This window comes from Oreochromis aureus, linkage group 16, assembly GCF_013358895.1.
Source record: "Oreochromis aureus strain Israel breed Guangdong linkage group 16, ZZ_aureus, whole genome shotgun sequence".
In the NCBI taxonomy this organism is placed as follows: Eukaryota; Metazoa; Chordata; class Actinopteri; order Cichliformes; family Cichlidae; genus Oreochromis; species Oreochromis aureus.
Genome location: NC_052957.1, coordinates 1,564,540 through 1,584,719, shown reverse-complemented (window position 1 = coordinate 1,584,719; position 20,180 = coordinate 1,564,540). Strand labels below are relative to the sequence as shown.

At 43.8% G+C, this 20,180-nt stretch overlaps 1 long non-coding RNA gene across 1 annotated transcript in view; it reads right to left on the bottom strand.

Moving 5' to 3' along the window:
* Nucleotides 1–19,524, bottom strand: part of LOC120433473 — a 30,141-nt gene extending 10,617 nt beyond the window's left edge. The window contains exons 1-3 of the long non-coding RNA XR_005608584.1: nt 19,424–19,524; nt 18,879–18,988; nt 10,448–10,703 (exon numbers count right to left, since the gene is read on the bottom strand). This is a non-coding gene — a long non-coding RNA (uncharacterized LOC120433473). The remainder of the gene's footprint in view (nt 1–10,447; nt 10,704–18,878; nt 18,989–19,423) is intronic.
* Between the last annotated feature and the right edge of the window lie 656 nt (nt 19,525–20,180).

The window sequence follows — 20,180 nt, the reverse complement described above, 5'->3', positions numbered from 1 at the left end:
CTAATACAGCTAAGCTGGAAAATAAGGTGAGTGATCTCTCATATTGGATTCATTTTTAAATTATGTAGCAGACTATTGCAGAGAGAGCTGCACTGAAAAACATCCTTTATAAAGCAACTCAGCCGTGTGGCAGAAACACAGAAACACTTTCACTGCACAGTGCAAGCAAAGCAACACACGTGTGTCCAGTGCACACGTGTGTTCCTGTCTCACAGCATCTTATGGGCTGTGCATGAATCAGTTACACAAACTGGATTATTTTACATCTCACCAGTATTTTAAATGCAGCTGCCAACCAACTAATTCCAGTGTGAGGATATATAAGTATATGATTCAATAACACGTCCTGAATATCAGTGTGAAACTACAGAAATGCATAAATACAAACACAAGTGAGTGTGTCGGCATGTGCGCTGAATAAAAAGAATACATGAACATAAAGACGTGTGTCCAGATGTTTATTCTTACTGTCAGCAAAATAATGCAGCAGTGTGTTTTTTAGGATTTTGACAACAGGAACCATCTGTTTACACGTCTAACTGCTGTTAGGAGAGCTGCACACAGCGATCAGAGCCTCCATGCATGAAGCTTTGAAGCATCAAAGTATCTGATTCCAGTCAAACTCTTTAAATTTGTTTTATCACAACATGCGCCGTGTTCTTAGTTAACTGATGAGAGAAACTCAGACCTCAGCAGAGAGATGTTCATGTGCCTGGCCAAGCTTTACTTCCCCTAAACACCTGTGATATACTCTACTGCGCTCTACTACTGCACTCTACTGCACTCTACTGTCCTCTACTGCGCTCTACTGCCCTCTATTGCGCTCTACTGTCCTCTACTGCGCTCTACTACTGCGCTCTACTGCGCTCTACTGTCCTCTACTGTCCTCTACTGCGCTCTACTACTGCGCTCTACTGTGCTCTACTGCGCCTACCACTGCGCCCACTGTGCCTCCACTGCGCCCACCACTGCGCCCACTGCGCCCACTGCGCCCACTGTCCTCTCACTGCGCCCACTGCGCCTACTACTGCGCCCACTGCACTCCACTGTGCTCACTGTCCTCCACTGCGCCTCACTGTGCTCTACCACTGCGCCCACTGTGCTCCACTGCGCCTACCACTGCGCCTACCACTGCGCCCACTGTGCCTCCACTGCGCCTACCACTGCGCCCACTGCACTCCACTGTGCTCCACTGTGCCCCACTGCGCCCACTGTGCCCACTGCGCCTACCACTGCGCCCACTGCGCCCACTGTGCTCCACTGCGCCTACCACTGCGCCCACTGCGCCCACTGTCCTCTCACTGCGCCCACTGCGCCTACTACTGCGCCCACTGCACTCCACTGTCCTCTACTGCGCCTACCACTGCGCCCACTGTCCCTCACTGTGCCTCACTGCGCCCACTGCACTCTACCACTGCACCCCACTGTCCTCACTGCGCCCACTGTCCCTCACTGCGCCCACTGTGCTCTACTACTGCGCCCACTGCGCCCACTGTGCCCCACTGCGCCCACTGCACTCTACTACTGCACCCCACTGTGCTCTACTGTCCTCTCACTGCGCCCACTGTCCTCTCACTGCGCCCACTGTCCCTCTACTGCGCCTACCACTGCGCCCACTGTGCTCTCACTGCGCCCACTGCGCCTACTACTGCGCCCACCACTGCGCCCACTGTCCTCTACTGTGCCTCACTGTCCTCTCACTGCGCCCACTGTCCCTCACTGCGCCTACTACTGCGCCCACTGTGCTCCACTGTCCTCTCACTGTGCCTCTACTGCACTCTACTACTGCACTCCACTGCGCCCACTGCGCCCACTGTCCCTCTCACTGCGCCTCACACTGCGCCCACTGCGCCCACTGCGCCCACTGTCCCTCTACTGTGCCTCACTGCGCCCACTGCACTCTACTGTGCCTCACTGCGCCCACTGCACTCTACTGTCCTCTACTGTCCCTCTACTGCGCCTACTACTGCGCCCACTGCGCCCACTGCGCCCACTGTCCTCTCACTGTGCCTCCACTGCGCCCTACTGCACTCTACTGCGCCCACTGCGCCCACTGCCCTCTACTGTGCTCCACTGCGCCTCACTGCACTCTACTGTCCTCTACTGTCCTCTACTGCACCTCACTGTCCCTCACTGTCCCTCTACTGCGCCTACTGCCCCCACTGCGCCCACTGTGCTCTACTGTCCTCTACTGGCGCCCACTGTCCTCTACTGCGCTCTACTGTCCTCTACTGCGCTCTACTCCGCTCTACTGTGCTCTACTGTCCTCTACTGTCCTCTACTGCGCTCTACTGCGCTCTACTGCCCTCTACTGCGCTCTACTGTCCTCTACTGCGCTCTACTGCCCTCTACTGCGCTCTACTGCCCTCTACTGCGCTCTACTGCGCTCTACTGCGCTCTACTGTGCTCTACTGCGCTCTACTGTACCTTTATCAATGCAGAGCTGCTCTCAACAGCAAACGTTAGACGCAAACAAGCCAGATGGCGACATGTCGAACCTTTAAAAAGTCAAACAGAACTAGAGTGAGTTTGAATCACTGCGTCACTCACAAACAACAAGCATGACAAACTACTGGAAATGGTTCATTTTCATTGGAATCACAGCGATAAGACAGACAGTGCTGTCAGCGCTGTTTCATGGTTTCATTTCTGATATTATTGCATTTATCCTTTTATTAAACCTTAATAGGCTCACAGAGCTTAGTTTAAAGAGGAATACATGTGCGTGACCCATCTCATCATTGTGGCACACCAACACTACACATCAGCCAAAAAGAAGAAACAAAGATTCAAACCAGATTTAGGAGCTGAGCCCCACACGGTGTTTATATTGGACTAAACGATCGTGTTCGGCGTCCAGTGGAGCCAGCTTTGGGCACAGACCGGTCACACATGTCTTTGAAGGCTGTTTGCCGTCTGAAGCCCTGCTGCTAAATGTAGAAGACCGTTTATGTCTTTCTCTCTTCTTTACAATCACCATTCAGGACGCTTCCCAGATGTTCTAAACAACAGGATTTATGGGCTGTCTAGCATGAACACTACAGTCAGTATGGTTGTAATTCAGTTTATCACCTTCATGTATTTACTTGTGTCAGGCCGGTTTCACAGCTCAGAGTCACAAGTCACAAACTTTTATCTAATTTACATTTAAATTTTTTAATCATTGCAATTTTTTGGTCTTGTTTTCTTCTCCAAGCACTTTGTTGTGTTTATTGATCATCCAGTGAAACTGACAACAGTATCGCAGTCTCCAACACACTTTGAAATTACATATCAAAATTCTTCAAATTACTGTTTTCTCAGTTACTTGAAGAAATAAACCTTAATCTTAATCTTCCATAGTCCAGAGTCTGTTTGAAGTGCAGTGTCAGGCTCCTGCTATGAGCTGACAAACAGAGATCCTGGTGTGATGCTGCTGTAGCAGGAGTCAGTGAGTCTGTATGCAGGCGACATCGACCCACTGTGCACGTCATCATTACGCACAATGACAACAGATACTGATGGTTTGGTGAGGAGGGTTAGCTCTGTGTTATGTGCTGCTCTGTTCAGACTGTCCAAACTTTTACAACCCTGTTCCAAAAAACTTGTAAACAGGAAGAGAACGCCATGATTTGATCCCATAAAACTATATATTTCCACATTAGAACATAGAAACATATTAAAGGTTTAAATAGAGACATTTTACTATTTCATATAAAATATTTGCTCATGTTGAATTTAGTGGGAGCAACAAAAACAGTAAGTGATATTAACATGAACCATCTATGGGAACATTATGTGACTGATTAGGTTAACCGGCAGCTGATCAGTTTCTCTGAGGTAGGCAGAGGTTTACCAGTCTGCCACCATCAGTGGACAAACGATGGTACTGGGGCCATCTGTCTGTAGCAGGTTCTCAAACCAAAGCAGATGAAATATAATAGTTTTTTCATGTTTCTGCCATCAAAGTTTAAAAGGAACTCAGTTTAAACAGTGTTTAAATGTGATCTGTTCTACTGTAGATAAAATGTGGGTTTGTGAGATTTCCAGACGATTGCATTCTTTTGGAATTAGGGTTTTACTTCCTCTACGTCCCCAGTGCCGAATGTGTGTCCCCAATTACGACTGCCTTCCACACTGGTCCACTGACTGCACACACACAGCTTTGTCCTTACTCTCTGCTGAACTGTCAGTGAATACTCTGTATGTTGTAAGGACACCCAGCTCATCCCCACTGTAATGACCTCCACTGAGACCCATTGATGCCACTGGTGAATCCCCAGTTGTTTGTTGGAAGACTTTGCTGTATTAATAAAGAGTTGGGGTCAGTCTTTTGTGCAGATCAGCCCCCTTGTTATCAGTTAGCCTGACACTCCACAGATGCCAGCAATGAAGGGTCATTAGCAGACGCTACAGAGGACTGTCGCATCGCCCCAACCTTTTCTTGTAACAGCGATTCTCATCACACAGGATGTGGTGTGTGCACAAGATGGGCGAAACATTTAGCTCAGCCTCATAGTGGCAATTAAAAGAGCACTGTGAGATTTTTGAAGGCTTTATATCTCCCACCTGGTGTCCCACATTGGAAAACTGTGTCAACACGGGCAGTAAACACAACCATTAATCAATGCACGTCAGCAGCCACGGTAATGAAATTCAAGAATTATTGGTGATAATACACGACATTAATAGAGCTGCTCTGTTTACGCAAAACAGAAGTGAGAGTAAAGTTGTGCACTAAGCAAGATTTAAATTTAAACTTACAACACGCTGTGGAGGTCACTTAATGACAAACGAATGGAAACATCAATTAATAATTCCTGAAAAGCGCGCATAAATGTTTGTAATTATAATGAAGTGTAAACAAATGTTTTTAGGACTACAGGTTCAGAAACGTGCTTCACAGTGATGCACTTGCTGTGTATAATAGAGCGCATTGATCATTGCTGTCACAAACCACAGTCATTCATCTCAAAAGCTGCAGCTGGAAAATCTGTTGAAATATGAAGCTTGTGATTGCTCGAGTCTTCATTAACTTTTAACAAATATGCTGGATGTGTTTTTCCAACTAAAAGAAATCTAATAAATGTTTCACTCCTCTCCAATATTCCACAGAAATATGAAATCATTCTCAGCATTTAATAAATGTTGAATTATTTTAAATATTTCACTGATGGTTTTCCACATTTAATGAATGTTATATTTCTTTACAGTATTGATGATATGTGCAGACTGCTCATCGTGGTTTCTGTTTGGCTGATTTTCTCTCGTCTGCTCCGTCAGATGTTCAACAACAAATAATTTGGGTCACGAGCTTCCCTTGGTCACTTCACAGGTTTCAGTTTTGAGTGTCGTGTTTCTGTTAGACCTGGTCTAATTTATCAATTTTATACATGGTCAGAAAATTAAAAATAAAAGAGTCAAATAAATTTAAAGATGTTTATAATTAAGAATTAAGGGAACACTTTGAAAACACATGATCTCAATAGGAAATCTATACAGACGTGGAGCGGGTGATGTGTTGGGAATGAAAGGAAGTCGCATCATTGGATGGAAATGAAAATGATCAGCGACCACAGCGCTGTGAAAATCAGAGAGAACAAAAATGATGCAGCCGCCTGGTCCATTCTGACAAAACAACTCTGGATGAGATGATGGACGCTGTCCCGGGGAACTCCTACCAGATCTGGACCAGAGCATCACTCCGCTCAGTCTGTGGTGCTACCTGGCACTGCTAACATTAGTAACAGGAACAGGTGAACATGGGGGCCAATCAGTGGTGTCAGTTCCCACGATTGTCAGGCACCAGGAAGAACCCAGGGCCCACTGCACCAGCGTAGGCACTAGTGGGTCCAAGAATCTCATACTGACTTCTAATGGCCTGGCTTATGTCTCCACATGGATGTGCATCTCCAGACTGAGCCACCAACAAACAGGTCATGCTGACACGTTCACATCTGTCACACATGCTCAGGCTGAACCTGCTCTCGTCTGTGAAAAGCACAGCGTGCCTCTGGTGAACCTGCCAGTTCTGGTATTCTATGAAAAATACCAGTCGGGCTCCACAGGGCAGTGAGCACAGAGCCCACTAGAGGGCGTCGGGCCCTCAGGTCACCCTCCTGAAGTTCTGACTGTCTGGTCAGGAGTACCAGTGGCTGCTGGAGGTCATTTTGTAGCTCTGGCCGTGCGCATCCTGCTCATCCTTCCACACATACTGGTCCTGCAGACAGTTTACAGCCCTGTCCAGCTTCCTGTTCCTGGAATCTCTGCTCTTGAGATCATGCTGGGAGACTGATATCCTGTCCTAGAGGAGTTCAACTTCCTGTGCAACCTCTGTAGGGTCCAGGTATTGTCGATGTCCTCCACCTGTAAAACCTTTCCAATGACATTTCCCCCCGTGTCTTTTTTATTTTGCCTGTTTTGTCAGTTTTCCTGAAGTGCACCATAGACTGGCTCTGCTGCACCATCATTCTGACTTCTGTGCTACACTTAAATGATCATCATATTTCTAGTTAACTGGAGATGAACAATGTGTTAGGTGACGTGCCTCTGCTATGAGTGAATCAGATACACCTGAGAGTTATTTGAATGCTGGTTTACTGACAGATGGAAGAAACTGCAGTGGTGGAGCCATGATCTTTTCAGAGAGGTGGCATAAATGCCTCACAAAGATACAGGCGTACTTAGCCACCTGATATGTTACTGTGCTGAGAGGAGATGCTCAGCTTATCACCCGCAGTATGAGCTCATTCTCTGTATCATCGAGAATACATAGACAATGATAGATAACAGATGATGTTACAGGTCTGACCGGGCTCTTTGAGCTGCCACTAAAAAAAGTCAACTATTTATTTCCCAGCCAAGTATTAATAAAGTATCTCTCATCCTAAACTCTGACTGCTGGTTCCCTAACACCAAGCTAAACAGTGTTTTTGTAGCACCAAAGAGCTGTGCATGTCTTTCTCTATGAACATAACACTATGGCTGTTTAAGAAACGCTCTGTAACAGGTGTCACCATGTTGCTGAAAGTCCAAACATTTCCTGTCTGCACTTCACAATAAACGCGTGGTGGGTGGGAGGTTTGCATCAACAGTACTTTCAACACATCTGAATCAACTGCTGCTGAATCCACCGTGTCTGGACCGCAGCCACTCTGACCACGCAGGGACGTGCGCAGAGTCCCGAGGAGCTGCTGCAGGGACGGCTCGGGTTCAGGAAAAGAAAATAGCACCTGTGATGCTTGGAGGGGGCGACAGGGTGGCCACGCCACCCCTCCACCTGTACAGATGAGTTAAAATAGGCTAATTTGCTTCAGTTTGATGGCTGACCTTTAAATTTAACAACTCGATTCTTCTGACGTTAACGTTAAGTTGCTCGAAGAGACAGCACTTAACATTACTCACACAATAAATGGATGAAGGTATGTTGGAATAAAATAAAAATATCTGGATTGCATTCAAATCACAGAAAAAAATTCTGAATATTTACCAGTTTAACAGTTGAAAAGAGACTTCTTCCAGCATTTCTATTTAAATGTAAAAAGTCTGAAAAGCCTACACTTGAAAGTTTCCCAAAGTGAAAATTGGTTTTCTAATGACATGCTGTCAGTAATGAATGTCAGCAGCCCAGTTCTTCCTCACAGCCTGCAAATGAAATTGGCAGTTTTCAAGCAGCATTCCTGCCGGGCCCAAGGACCTTCCATTTAATCTGTCACACACAGCCATTAAATGCAACAGTGACAAAAAAGCATAAAAACGCATCTGCATTTTTCCAGGAGACTCGGCGTACCTTGTTCTTGATTAAAAACAAATGCTCCAACAAAATCATTAAATCCATTAGAGTTATTTTTGGAGCCGAGCCCTCAGTAACAACCGCTGAATCTGTGGCATTTCAGCCTAATTGAAGAGTATTCATTGTGAGGCTGCTGTGGCCTTAACAGGAGATGCTGTCTGTTCCCCTGGTTCAGAGTTAGGATTGGTTAGGATGAAAAGACTGAATTTAATGTTGCTATTATAGCATCTGACAGTCCTGCTGACGATATACCATCAAATATACAAACCAAACTTTGATAATGTCGCCCTGATGTTTGCCCAACACGAGCAGTTGTAGTGTTCCTTCTATTCGTTTGTACCAGGCTCCATGTTTCTCATCTGTATTTAGAAGAAGGCGACAGCCACCGAGGGGTCCTTAATGATTAATGCTGCTTAGCAGATGAATGCCAGTGTGTGCCACCTGTGTCTCATTACCAGTGAAGCCAACTTTAAGCTCTAATACAGTTCGTACAGGTGAGTTTAATAAATGAAGAAATGTTTATTTCCTCTGTATCTGAATCTGACTCACTGGTGTTAGATTAAAGTGACCATTTGAGGAAGTAAATGATTCGGCTTCATTGAGCCACTGTGGCACTGGGTGACTGGGCTGTCCACTGGGAGGCTCTGTGGCTCAGCCCCCTATCATCAAGTCTGCAGGTTAAAGTGTCCTTGGTCAGGATACTGAACCCCAAACCTGAAGCATCCATCACTGTGTGGTTAGAAGCTCTTTGTTTTAGGCCTGGAGCTGCACTTATATCTGTGTAGAGTAATGCATGTTGTATAAACACGAGTAATATCGCTGCAAAAGCTTCTTATGACATCACAGTGGTCACCTGTGACTGCAGTCAGTCACCATGCATCAGCAGCTGCAGTGCCAAGCTGGCAGTAGCAGCACACTGACCCCAAATCTGTGTCAGCAAGACCAAAGAACCTTTGCCAACTCATCAAAAATAAGACCCGCCCACTCTGCGGGGTGACAACCATACCCCAGGACAGAGGGGTAAAAAGGTTCCAGCACCAACAGCTTTTCAGATCACTTTTTGAAACGAGTGGATAATTAAAGGCATCTGTTTGTGTCACAGTGTAATCGGTACATTCTGATAACCCAGAAAATGAGTTCCTCTCAGGAATAATTATTCAGTGCCTTTAGTAGCCCCAATAGTTCCTCTTTAAAATTCATCTTAGACAGATTCTGTGGAAACAGGAGACCTGCTATGACCGAGGAGGCAGTGGGGATTTGTTTAGCTTGATCTCAGTAATTGTTCTGCGGGTCTGTAAGCCCTTTATGAAACATTTCTCCTTTTCCTGCTCTAGTCTTAATAAAACTATGTATAACTTATTATTTGACCCCTGGGATCAGCTGTGGAAACTATCTTATAGATGAATTCTTTTTTAAAAATGAAACTGCACATCTTGCTGATTATCCACAGCATGATCTTATTGCTTTAGCTGCTGATTATCCTCGAGGTTTGACCTTGTTATTATCTTTAAACTTTTGAACTTGATTATGTTTAGGTGTATAAATACGTATATGAACAGTAGAGAAATGCAGTTTTGGTTGTGCCAGCGCGGTGACCGTGAAGGCCTCGTTATTGTTCTATGTGTCTAATGCTGAGCTCAAGTCTCCACCCAGTGCAGCAGGCCCATTAAGTGAAGTGACAGATAAACTCCTGCCATGCTATCATCATTCTCTAAATGAATGCGTGTCTATTAGAGTCCCTTATAGAAGTGGATACCTACCACATTCCTCTGGAATAACCTGATAATTGTCCACAAGGCCGTTCTTATTAGAGTGATTTACCATTAAAGCTGGGCACAGTGAGTGACACCAAACGCTGCTCGGCAGCTATTAGCGGGCACCTTTCCATTGGTGCCGGCTTTTATGATGGCCGTTATGGAGATGTGCTGTGATCATTGCTTTTACAGCCGCTTTTCACTTCAACGTATTTGAAGACGCTGAGCACCATTCATCTCACAAACACTTCTGTTTGCCCTTGTGAAAGCATTAGGTTGTAAATCATGAGCATAATAGGCATTATTACTCTGCAATTAGTGACTTTCTTGTCTGATGCAATTAGATTTTTTCTTTGCGACGGATATTTTGCATTTGGGAAGAACTCACACTTCAGTTTCTCCCAACAAGAATGTGGGAATGTTAAAGCTGCAGACGGTGGAGGAAAATAGCAATCTCCTCATAAACAGCAGCAACGAGCTTCTCTAATTAAACTGAAGTATAAGTGAGGTTTGGGGAACATCACAGAGCTTCCTCAGCTCCTCTGCACCGGCTACTCTTCTGAAACATTGTTGCTGCAACAATCAATAATTTATCTTCTGTGAAAACACTCACTGTTTAAAACACAACCAGCCACTGTGGAAATACGTCATTTAAATGCATTAAGTGCTGAATGACACCACAGATGTAATCCTTGTCAAAGGTCCCAGCAGGTGGACTTAGTCACACCTGATTAATCACAAATACCCGTCGCATGTTGTGATGGACAGCATAGACTAGAGAGATCATTTTGATCATTTTCTTATAATTACGAATAAATTCCATAAGCTGAGATTAAATCAGGATCATGTTAAAGTGACACAGCCAACTAACCTCAGGCAAGAAACATTTTTCCAGATTTCCAAAACGAGTTCAGCCACTTACCTCAGGGAAGCGGATACTCGGAGGATTCTTCCAGATGTCTGAAACTAGTTCAGCACTGAGACGTCTTCTCTGACATATTTTGAAGATAGCTGTAAGAAACGTTTTGAAACCTCAAACTTCACGCGGGAGCCTCTTCAATGGAGGCCGACATCACAAGGAAGCAGGAAATTTCTCGATGTAGACATCCAGAGGAACTCGTGTTTCCTCTCTGGCATGACTGCTATGCAGCGACCTTCAGCTGGCACGTGGAAATACTCTGTGAAAGAAAGCAGACTGGAAATCTTCTTGACTTGTAACGTGAAAGCGTGTGTTTGGATACAACCTGTCTTAATAACGTGGGTCAAAACACACACGCTCAAAAATCACTCAGCAATCAGTTCAAATGCCAACAGCTGATCCAACAGAGGCCCAGAGATGACCCAGAGAAAGAGGAGAGATGTGTGAGCGGAAACCCTGCTAAAGGGAGGCTAAAAGGGTCGTCGCCGTGACGAATGCTGCCATGGTAATGCAGCTTTAACAACGCTGAGGTGTGATGTAGGAGTTAATTATGAGCCAGAAGGTGAAAAACTGGCTCCAAACTCAGGGAAGCGACTCAGCAGACCTACTAACTGCTTTTCCAATTAGATTCATCTGGATATGCTAACCTTTAATGACCGTGATGGCTCCTTACACAGGACATGTCACCTACCTAAAATGTGAAAGCAGTGTGGGGCATCCCTGGAGACAAACTCTTTCTCATTCAGCTCCTCTCCCTCCACACTCCTGTCTCCACAATGTCTCCATCTCTGCTGCTATCAGTTAATGAAGCCGGTGCAGGACACAGACGAGGAGGGGGGTTGTGGACAGCGAGACACTCGCAGGCGGTTAGCTCGGGGGCGTCGAGCTTTACTTTGCAATCTGATACAGCCAAAGTTTGACTCTACATACTAAATAGAAAAAGCCTAAATATGGTAATAGAATAAATTGTTCCGAGATTTACTGGATGTCACGAGCGTGGGCACCAAGGAGGCATGTTGCCGAAGTGTAAAAGCCATCTGAAATTGAGTTGGCAGCAGCACCTCTAAAAGAACCAGCTGAGGAAAAAAGCTGAAGATAGCTGAAGAGGAATATTCCCCCGAGGTGTCTGAATTGCACCAATAAGGAAGGAGTTGAGCCCTGTGGGTGGAAGGTGCAGTCAGGTTCACTGAATTCTACACAAGCCTATCAGTCTGAATATGACTTCTCCAGAGGGAGTGGATCCCCCACGCTCGGCTGTCTGCGCTGAGCTGTTTTTCTTTCTGGGGGTAATTTGTGACACTCCTTGGTGAGACATCAATTCTTCTTGACGTGGAGAGAAAATAGGAACATTTAAAGGCCTTTATTTGTCATTGTTTTTCCTCAGACAAATTTATTACCGGGGAGGCTGCTGGCCTTCGGGCAGCCAGCTCAGGGTTATTATACATCTCCTTCATGTCGGCGCGAGTGTCTGTTGGGCCGGTGAGCACACATGCATTCATACGTGCTGATGTTCTGTTTTACTTTCACTTTTGCTGTTTGACGATAACATAAATACTTGCAGCTCTCAGCGTTTCTGACAATCCTGTGAAAACGTTTAACAGCAATGAACAAATTTGGCGTGCCGGACAAACCGCTAACATGGTAACAAATTCATAAAGTGCGAATATCGCTGCAGAGTTCAAGTTAGCAGCACCGCAGAACATATTAAACACGACGCCTAATTTATTCATATCTTTGATTTCACAGCAGTTCCAGCTTGCAGCTGCGTCTTAACAGTTGGCAGCAAAGTTAAGAAGGAGTACACAGTGCAGCCAGATTCCACGTCAGTTTGACTTGGTTTCTAAAACTTCTCGCTCGAATAAATGCTCCATCTGTCTGTCCTGATCTCATCACCAACACTGCGTCTAATCCTGCCTCCTCAGACAGATCACACCATATTCGCTGACGATTCTCCTCCAAATCAGATGACATTCTGGATTTCGCCGGGGGAGTCAGACCTCGCCAAGTCTTGAACAGCGTCCAAGGTGACATTTTCATCTGAGCCCTCTTCTTATAGCGGTCTTCTCTGTTCCCCCTTCAGGATTTCGGCATTGTTACCAGCACCGGCGCACGAATCCCACTGCACACGATGCAATTTATCCTCTCCCGGCACACGCACATATGTATGTACAGACACGTACGTCACGCTAAACATAACAGACTTAATGCCATCACACACAGTCACATATGGATACGGAATAACAGATACAGACGTACACACTCAGACAGAAACACACACACACCCTCCAATAACTGAGAGGGAAGAGGAAGCTCACAAAGGGAGTAATCTAGCACCAGGGAAAATGCCAAGTGTCTTATTAGTGGTTTAGCAGAGATGGCTGGGAATCGATGAACGACCCTACTGGTCACAACACGGCACTCCCGGAGACGCACACACATCGTGGCGCTCGGTCGGCGCTATCCATCATAACAAAACAATGAAAGGAAAAAAGAAAACCCCTCCACAGCTAAAGACTTTCTCCTTCTTATCCCCCTTCTGTTCTGTGCTTTGGGAGAGACGTGAGAGTGCTGCCAAGCAAAGGCACGATCAGCATAAGGAGTCCCTTATTTTCTGCTTCGGTCCTTGGAGACGACTCCTCTAGTCCACCTCCGTGCTGCACACAACTGTTTTTACTAAAGTTATTTTTCTTTTCATGTTATTCTTGAAACTCTTCTACCCACCCAAAAGTTTTTGAAGCTTTAATAAAAGCTGATCAAGGAAATCTTGCAGCCCTGCAGAGGTACACGTGCGCATCAAAGCACTCGTTTGGCGGTAATGTTGTCAGGCAGAGTCCTTTCAGATTGTGAGCTAATGGGGAAAAGGAGTTACTATTAATGATGACAGCAGGTTATATGAATCTGTTTATTTTAGTCACGTCTTTAGGTCCACTGAGTTCGGTTATCCAGTGCTACCATCACACGGAGTACCATTTCTGCCAAATGTCCTGGATCTTTGTATCCCAGAGAGACGTCAGAGCCGGGCGTTCCCCGTTAAAAATCAAAGTGTCAAAGTGCAGTTGGAGCAGCTGCACAGGATCTCATCCATGTCCTATACTTACCAACAACAGCGCTACAGAGTTAGTAAAAGTAGAGAATGCCAAACTTCCTGTAGACTTCTATAGATAATAGATGCCACCAAAGGAATGGCAGCTTGTTTTCTTTCTGGTAATTCCCCCAAATTGTCTAAAAAAAGATTATATTCATAATACAATAGAAGAATCGAAGAATTGCTAACAACTCTCACGCTCCCCAAACTAATAAGGTGAAGCCTCAAAGGAACAACTTTATGAAAACAGACATCAGACAACGTTCAGTCCGAAGCATTTCCAGGTGTCACAGACGTGTCCAACCATCAGTCAAAGGGGCTCATTGGAAATAAAAATCAAAGGAAAACACCTGAAATCAGGGAAATGTAATTATTTTAATGTGCACAGACACAGAAGACATAACTGCCCCATAACGGGCAAATAAACTATAATCTGGTTACTGTAAATAATCACATTTACTGAGTGACAGCATCAATCAGACATCTTTTCTTTACAGTCTGCAAACTCAGGCAGTGCACCAAACTGTGACGTCCATCTGTCTAATGCATTGTTGTCCATTTCTGAAAGCAGAAGCTTTTAACACATCAAATGTTCCATAGTTATATAAATCATTAACATCGTTTTAAAGCTCAATATCCTCACTGACATGACAGCTTTTTGTTTTTTGCTTCTGGCCGTTATATTAATGTTGTTATATGACAGTAAAATTGCTTTATATTAATTACACACAGTAGTTGTTTTTGTGTTTCTTAGTAACTACATAAAGGTCACATGGCAACAAGTAGCCAGCGTTCAGGAAATTATTACTATATTAAGAAAATAATTTGATAAAATCCCCTCAGTGTTAACAGATGATTCCCAAAACTATAAATTATTTATTATATATTATTTAACTTTTAGTAATATTATATGCATTCATGCATCTGATCTAAGGTACATAATTAATATTTCATAAGCCATATTTTGTCATTCTGAGTAATGGATGGATGTTGTATCTGTACTGGTCCCCATTAGGTCAAAGCAGAAATAACTGCACTAAAACCTCCAGCTCTGCCATCATGCATCATCACTTCATTTGAATTATTTGCAGTTAATTTAATGTTCAAAAAGAAAACAAAGCATTAAACATCAAACATGCGATTCTCTGTCTTGATTTTAAAGACTGGTGTGTCACGCTGTCGCATCCAAAGCGACGCCCTCGTGTAGTTAATGAAAGATTAAGTGTGGCTGTGGCTGCAAAGCACTTCAGTGTTTTTCCTCTAATTCCTCTGCCTCTTTCTAATCATTAAGCAAGCTGCTGAGAAGTTACTGAAAGAGTGGAACAAACAAGGTTATTCCGCATGAAAGGTGTGCAGATTGCACGGCACCGGTCGAACAGACAGGGAAACAGCTGGTGGTTAATGGCGTTCCCGAAGAGGAGCTGCTGCTGTTCTGACCATCTTCCCCACTGCACTCTGGTTTTTCTGCTAACACTTTGATTGGGCTCCTCATCGTGGCTTCCTGATCTGCCGTTGTCCCTGATTCCCATTACTCACCCAGAAAATGAACTACACAATGCTGTAGTGGCTCCAGGGACCCTCTGTAAAGTTCAGCCATTGAAATAACCATTTATCCCAACGGCCCCTTGACACTCACGGCACCTGCACAGTTCTGCTAAACTAAAATATTATTTGGAAGTATATAAAGTGATTCGTATTCAACTCGGGGTTGGCTGTTTCAGCCCAGTGTGAATGTGCCATGGTGTACAAGCTCCACCTCCAAACAAGATGGACACGCAGCGAAAAATTATTCAAATTAAGAGACTAATGGCCAAGTCACAGCAGTCGTTGTTACAGAGATAAAAACCTCACTGACTAAAATAGATCCATCAGAGTATTTATGGAAATACTATTCAGTCTAAATGGAGCAGTAAGAAAAAAGCAGAGTCTAACTTCACTTCCATCCGTCAGCTCATTGCTCATGTGCTACCTCACCTCATAAAGGTCAGCCTCCCTCTGGTGTTGCTGCCAAACACTGATGCTAAACTCGGGGGTCATGATTGTCCCAGCCACACAAACTATACCAAAAAAAGTTGCACACACTAAAAAGGTCATGTCTATAATGTAAAGTGAAAGTGATGAAAGCATGCAGTCAAACACAGCGGTGCAGGCGTGCAGCCCTGTGATGTTCTAAGCATGTGCGCTAAAACCAAAGTATGCACCTTTCCGATTAGGCTCTTTGAGCTAAAGCTAACTTTTAGAACTTCGTGTGTGTTTGACAATAACTGTTTTAGCTGCACAGATGAACCCTGTGTTGGAATCCTTTATGCTGATGTAAAGTGTAGAAATCAATTTATGTCATTTGATACACAAAGAGGTGTTTACAAGGGTTATAGAGCTGGTTTTGTACCCATGTGGTGGTTACATGTTTTGATATTAACATGTTTACACATCTGGATGTTTGCATGTGCATGTTCAAAGCAGTAATAAGTATGTGTTGAATCTACCTGGTTGTTTTCCCTGCATTGATCCGAGTACAGGATTTCCTGGCTTCAGTGAAGTATTCATGAGGGCGGTACACAGGAAGTGTTTGGTTGTTGTTGCTGTGTGAGAGGCTGCTAAGAAAGTTCTCCGTCTCCATCTTGCTGTTTCTAATCGTTCCAGTCCACACAGCGAGCCCTCACGTTACACTGACATAAAAGTTTGTAAGTTCACGAGTGACGACAGAATCATATTTACAATCATTCATTTCTAATGTCCTTCTCTCACCCCAACCAATCACAGCAGATGGCCCCGCCCCTCCCTGAGCCTGGTTCTGCCGGAGGTTTCTTCCTGTTAAAAGGGAGTTTTTCCTTCCCACTGTCACCAAAGTGCTTGCTCATAGGGGGTCATGTGATTGTTGGGTTTTCTCTGTACAATATAAAGCGCCTTGAGGTGACTGTTGTTGTGATTTGATGCTGTATAAATAGAATCGAATTGAAAAAATGAATCTCTGCTGAAATTGCACTGATTCGCATTATTTACTGTTTCACTCTTATTTAGTATCTTTCACTTTAACTGCATCAGCAAATGCTGCTCAAAGTCCTCATAACTGCACCGTGGTAGTAAATAAGTGTTAGCATGCTATGGAGGTAACTAGCAGCCAAGGCTCGGTGCAGAACTCTGCTGCCTCTCATTGATCATCGTGGGGTCGGTTTGGTGTCCTTTCAGACTGGCGTGAGATGGTCTGAGGCTCGGTTTAAGCCCTGAGTTTTATTTTAGAAAGACTGTAAAATAAGATCCAAGCACAACTGTATGTGAGAGTATTCATAATAAGAATGGAAGCAGACAGAACGACGGTCTGCTGCTTCTCTTTTATTCATTCTTTTCACTCATACCCAGATCTGGATGTACATCTACAAAGAAAGAACACTGTGTCTACCTCTCTCATTAGCATCCAATTAAATTCTGTCTAAACAAACACAGAATCAACAATTACTTGTTCTGTGTACTTTGTATATTTGCTCTATTTTTCTCTAATGAGAATATTTAGTCCTTTCTGCCTCGAGGTTACAGTGAGCATCTTTTTGTGCTTCCTTCAGAAACCCATCTGTTACAGATGTTAGACTGACAGATACAAAACAGCAGAGCTTCAAACAACGTTGTCAGTCCACATTTCTTCTGCTAGCAGCAAACTTATACTCATTATTCTGGGCTTCAGTTTATCACTATTTCATGTACAATTTGCAGAATACTTAAAGGGTGCACACACTTTGGATTCTGGCTCGCAGTGCGAGATGAAAAGTCAAAATCATTCACCTCAGTGTCTGTTCAAATTTTCATGGCGGTCTATCCAGTAGTTTTATTCTCGGCCAAAGAAGTGCACTGATGCGCCAGCAGTCGAGCTGACTGATCGACAGCACCCTCCTTAAAGTCTCGCCGCTGGCACGGGTAAAAGAAAAAGCCAAGCGTGCAGGCGTACTGTGACAGAGACAAAGCCTCGTCCCGAGCTTACAACACACGGGATGGAGGGAGTACAAGGGATATATGAAGAGCTTATCCCTGCTATAAATCCAACTTAATTCCAGTGTCTAATCAGTATTCTGCCAAGGCCCCCTTTCACACATATTTTCATCTGTTATACTAACCTTCCAGTGTCTGTTAGAGAATCCTGAGTGGAATACCTTCCTTTGGTAACCACAGAGAAACAGTAATGTGGGTTTGAGGCTGTGCCAACAAAGAAGCTGCAGCGGGTACAGTGAATAGATATATTCAAACAAAGAGGAAGCACTGACATCCCCCACACTGCAGGAAAAAGCAGCCTTGGTGGGTATTAGCTCCTGTAATTAGTGGACAGTGTTTAGTGAAAGTAACACACGAAGCTGTAGTGGTGATTACACCAACACGTCTTTAACACAGAAGCTAATGCAAAGCAGAGAGAAGTAGGACAAAGGCACTTCTGTAATTCAAAATTAAACACATGCAGTTTCCATGTGTGAAAATTATAACAGGACCCTCAAACGTAATAATATAATAGAGCAACAAGCACTTACACGAGTGGCTCACAGCACTCAAAAGCAAAAACAGCAAGTCTATTAAAAGAATGGAAACGTCCACGCCACTGTGGACATTTTTTAAAATGCATTTTCCGTCCACACTGAGGAAGAAGAGCCCTCGTCTCACTCAGAAATCCAGAATAAGTGATTTCAAAAAAAGAAGAAGAAAGGGAGATTGACAGGACGTGTCATAAGAGTCGTGTTCACCAGATGATGGTGGGAAATAGTTTGGTTGTTGGACAAAAGAGACAAGGAAAAATTAAAGAATCTATCTCATCGTTTCAACAAAGGCCCTTTGTTCATTGTAGATAGATGAGACAACTTTACAGTACACACAGATTTTCAGAGTAATCTCAGAGGCATCAGATGCATATAGACGAGTATAAATGAGGAAGAGCACGTCACAATCAATTACTAGACTCTGTGCATGTTTATGAAAGATAAACATATGAAAAATGACATTTTATCAAAGAGAATATAGAAATGTGATAGAGTAGAAGGGTTCTCACAGCAGTATGGCAGGTCTGATTGGCTGTGACCAGAGTCAGAAAAGTCAGTGCCAAAGAATCACTTTAATTTTTTTAGGTTATTCAATAGAAAAAAAAAATATTGTAAATATACATAGATTAATGTGTAACTATGCCGTCCTTTATAACCTTTAATTAATCCTTTAAAAATACACACAAACAGGTTTGTGGAAGTCGCCATGTTCCCTCGTGGCTGATCTCTAGTCACGTATGTAACACCAAACACCAAAGAACAAGAGAAGTTGTAGGTGTGCCGTGGACGGACATTTGTGTCTGCACCTTCAGACTCAAGCTATGAATGATCGTACCTGTTTTATCATCTGCGACGATAGACGAGGTCCCCTTCACCAAAGTAAAGTGAAACCACGGCACGTCATGTCCTTCCTCTTTGCTCTTCTCCTGAACTGAAGTCAGGGCTCTAACACATAAAAACGTGCATAAACACACATTTGTTCCCAATATTGTCACAATTACTTATTGTCAGCAGATTAAACATGTGACCCTCCCTCTGCGGACAGATGATGAGAGCCAGCTAAACAGTAGCTGGTTTTAAGCTAACATTATGCCAGCTAATATTAGCATTTTGATCACATTCATGTGTGAGTGTATTCACTAAGTGTCAGAGTACAACAAAGCTACATCCACTCCCAAAAAAAGTTCCTCTAACACAGACTAACAGCAGCTACAGCATGCTAACAGAGGCTAAAGCAGGCTAACAGAGGATACCGCAGGCTAGCAGAGGCTAAAGCATGCTAACAGAGGCTAAAGCAGGCTAGCAGAGGCTAAAGCAGGCTAACAGAGGCTAAAGCAGCAGAAACAGACACAAAGGTTCTGCGTATCATTAACAGCTCACCTCAGTATGGCTGTGATCAGCTTCATGTCAGACCTCTTTCATGAAGTTTTTAAGCCTGTTCCAGTAGAACTAAAGGTGGAGACTTCACAGCAGGGATGTGTACATTTACTCAAACACTTTACTGAGTTTTAATGTACTTAGTTACTTTCATGTACTTGTATTTGAAGTATTTCCATGTTGTGCTGCTTTCTGTGTTTATTGCATATTTCGGATGCACCCACTACACTGTGTACTCCATACTATTTATTTTAAGGCTTTAGTTATTATTTTGCTGATACATTTCAGTACTATAGATCAAAGTGCCCGGTCATTTATAAGTTATTAAAATCATCATCGTCAGCTGCAACATTAAAGAGATTTACACATCAATAAATCAATAATCACGATCCACTGATATCGTATATAGAACAGAAATGCATAATGGGTACAGTTACTTTAGCTACTATAAATATATTTTGGAAGTACAACTTGTTTACTGTTTAGGTACTTGATAAGGATCATGACTTTTAGCTGCACAGATTATGTTGAAATTATCATGCAGCCCCACGTTTCGCATAATAAAGCTGTAATAGATGACAGGGCTGCACATGAGCCTGAAAGTCCTGTTTTTCTGTACTGATTTTATTTCTGTAGAAACACTGTGATGTCCTGTGGGCTCCTCTGGCCTGTTCTTGGTCCCAGTGCACCACATTTAAAAATACTGGAAAACTCCTGCCGCTGCATCTCTCATTCAGTTTGAATCTTCGGATCTTCCGTA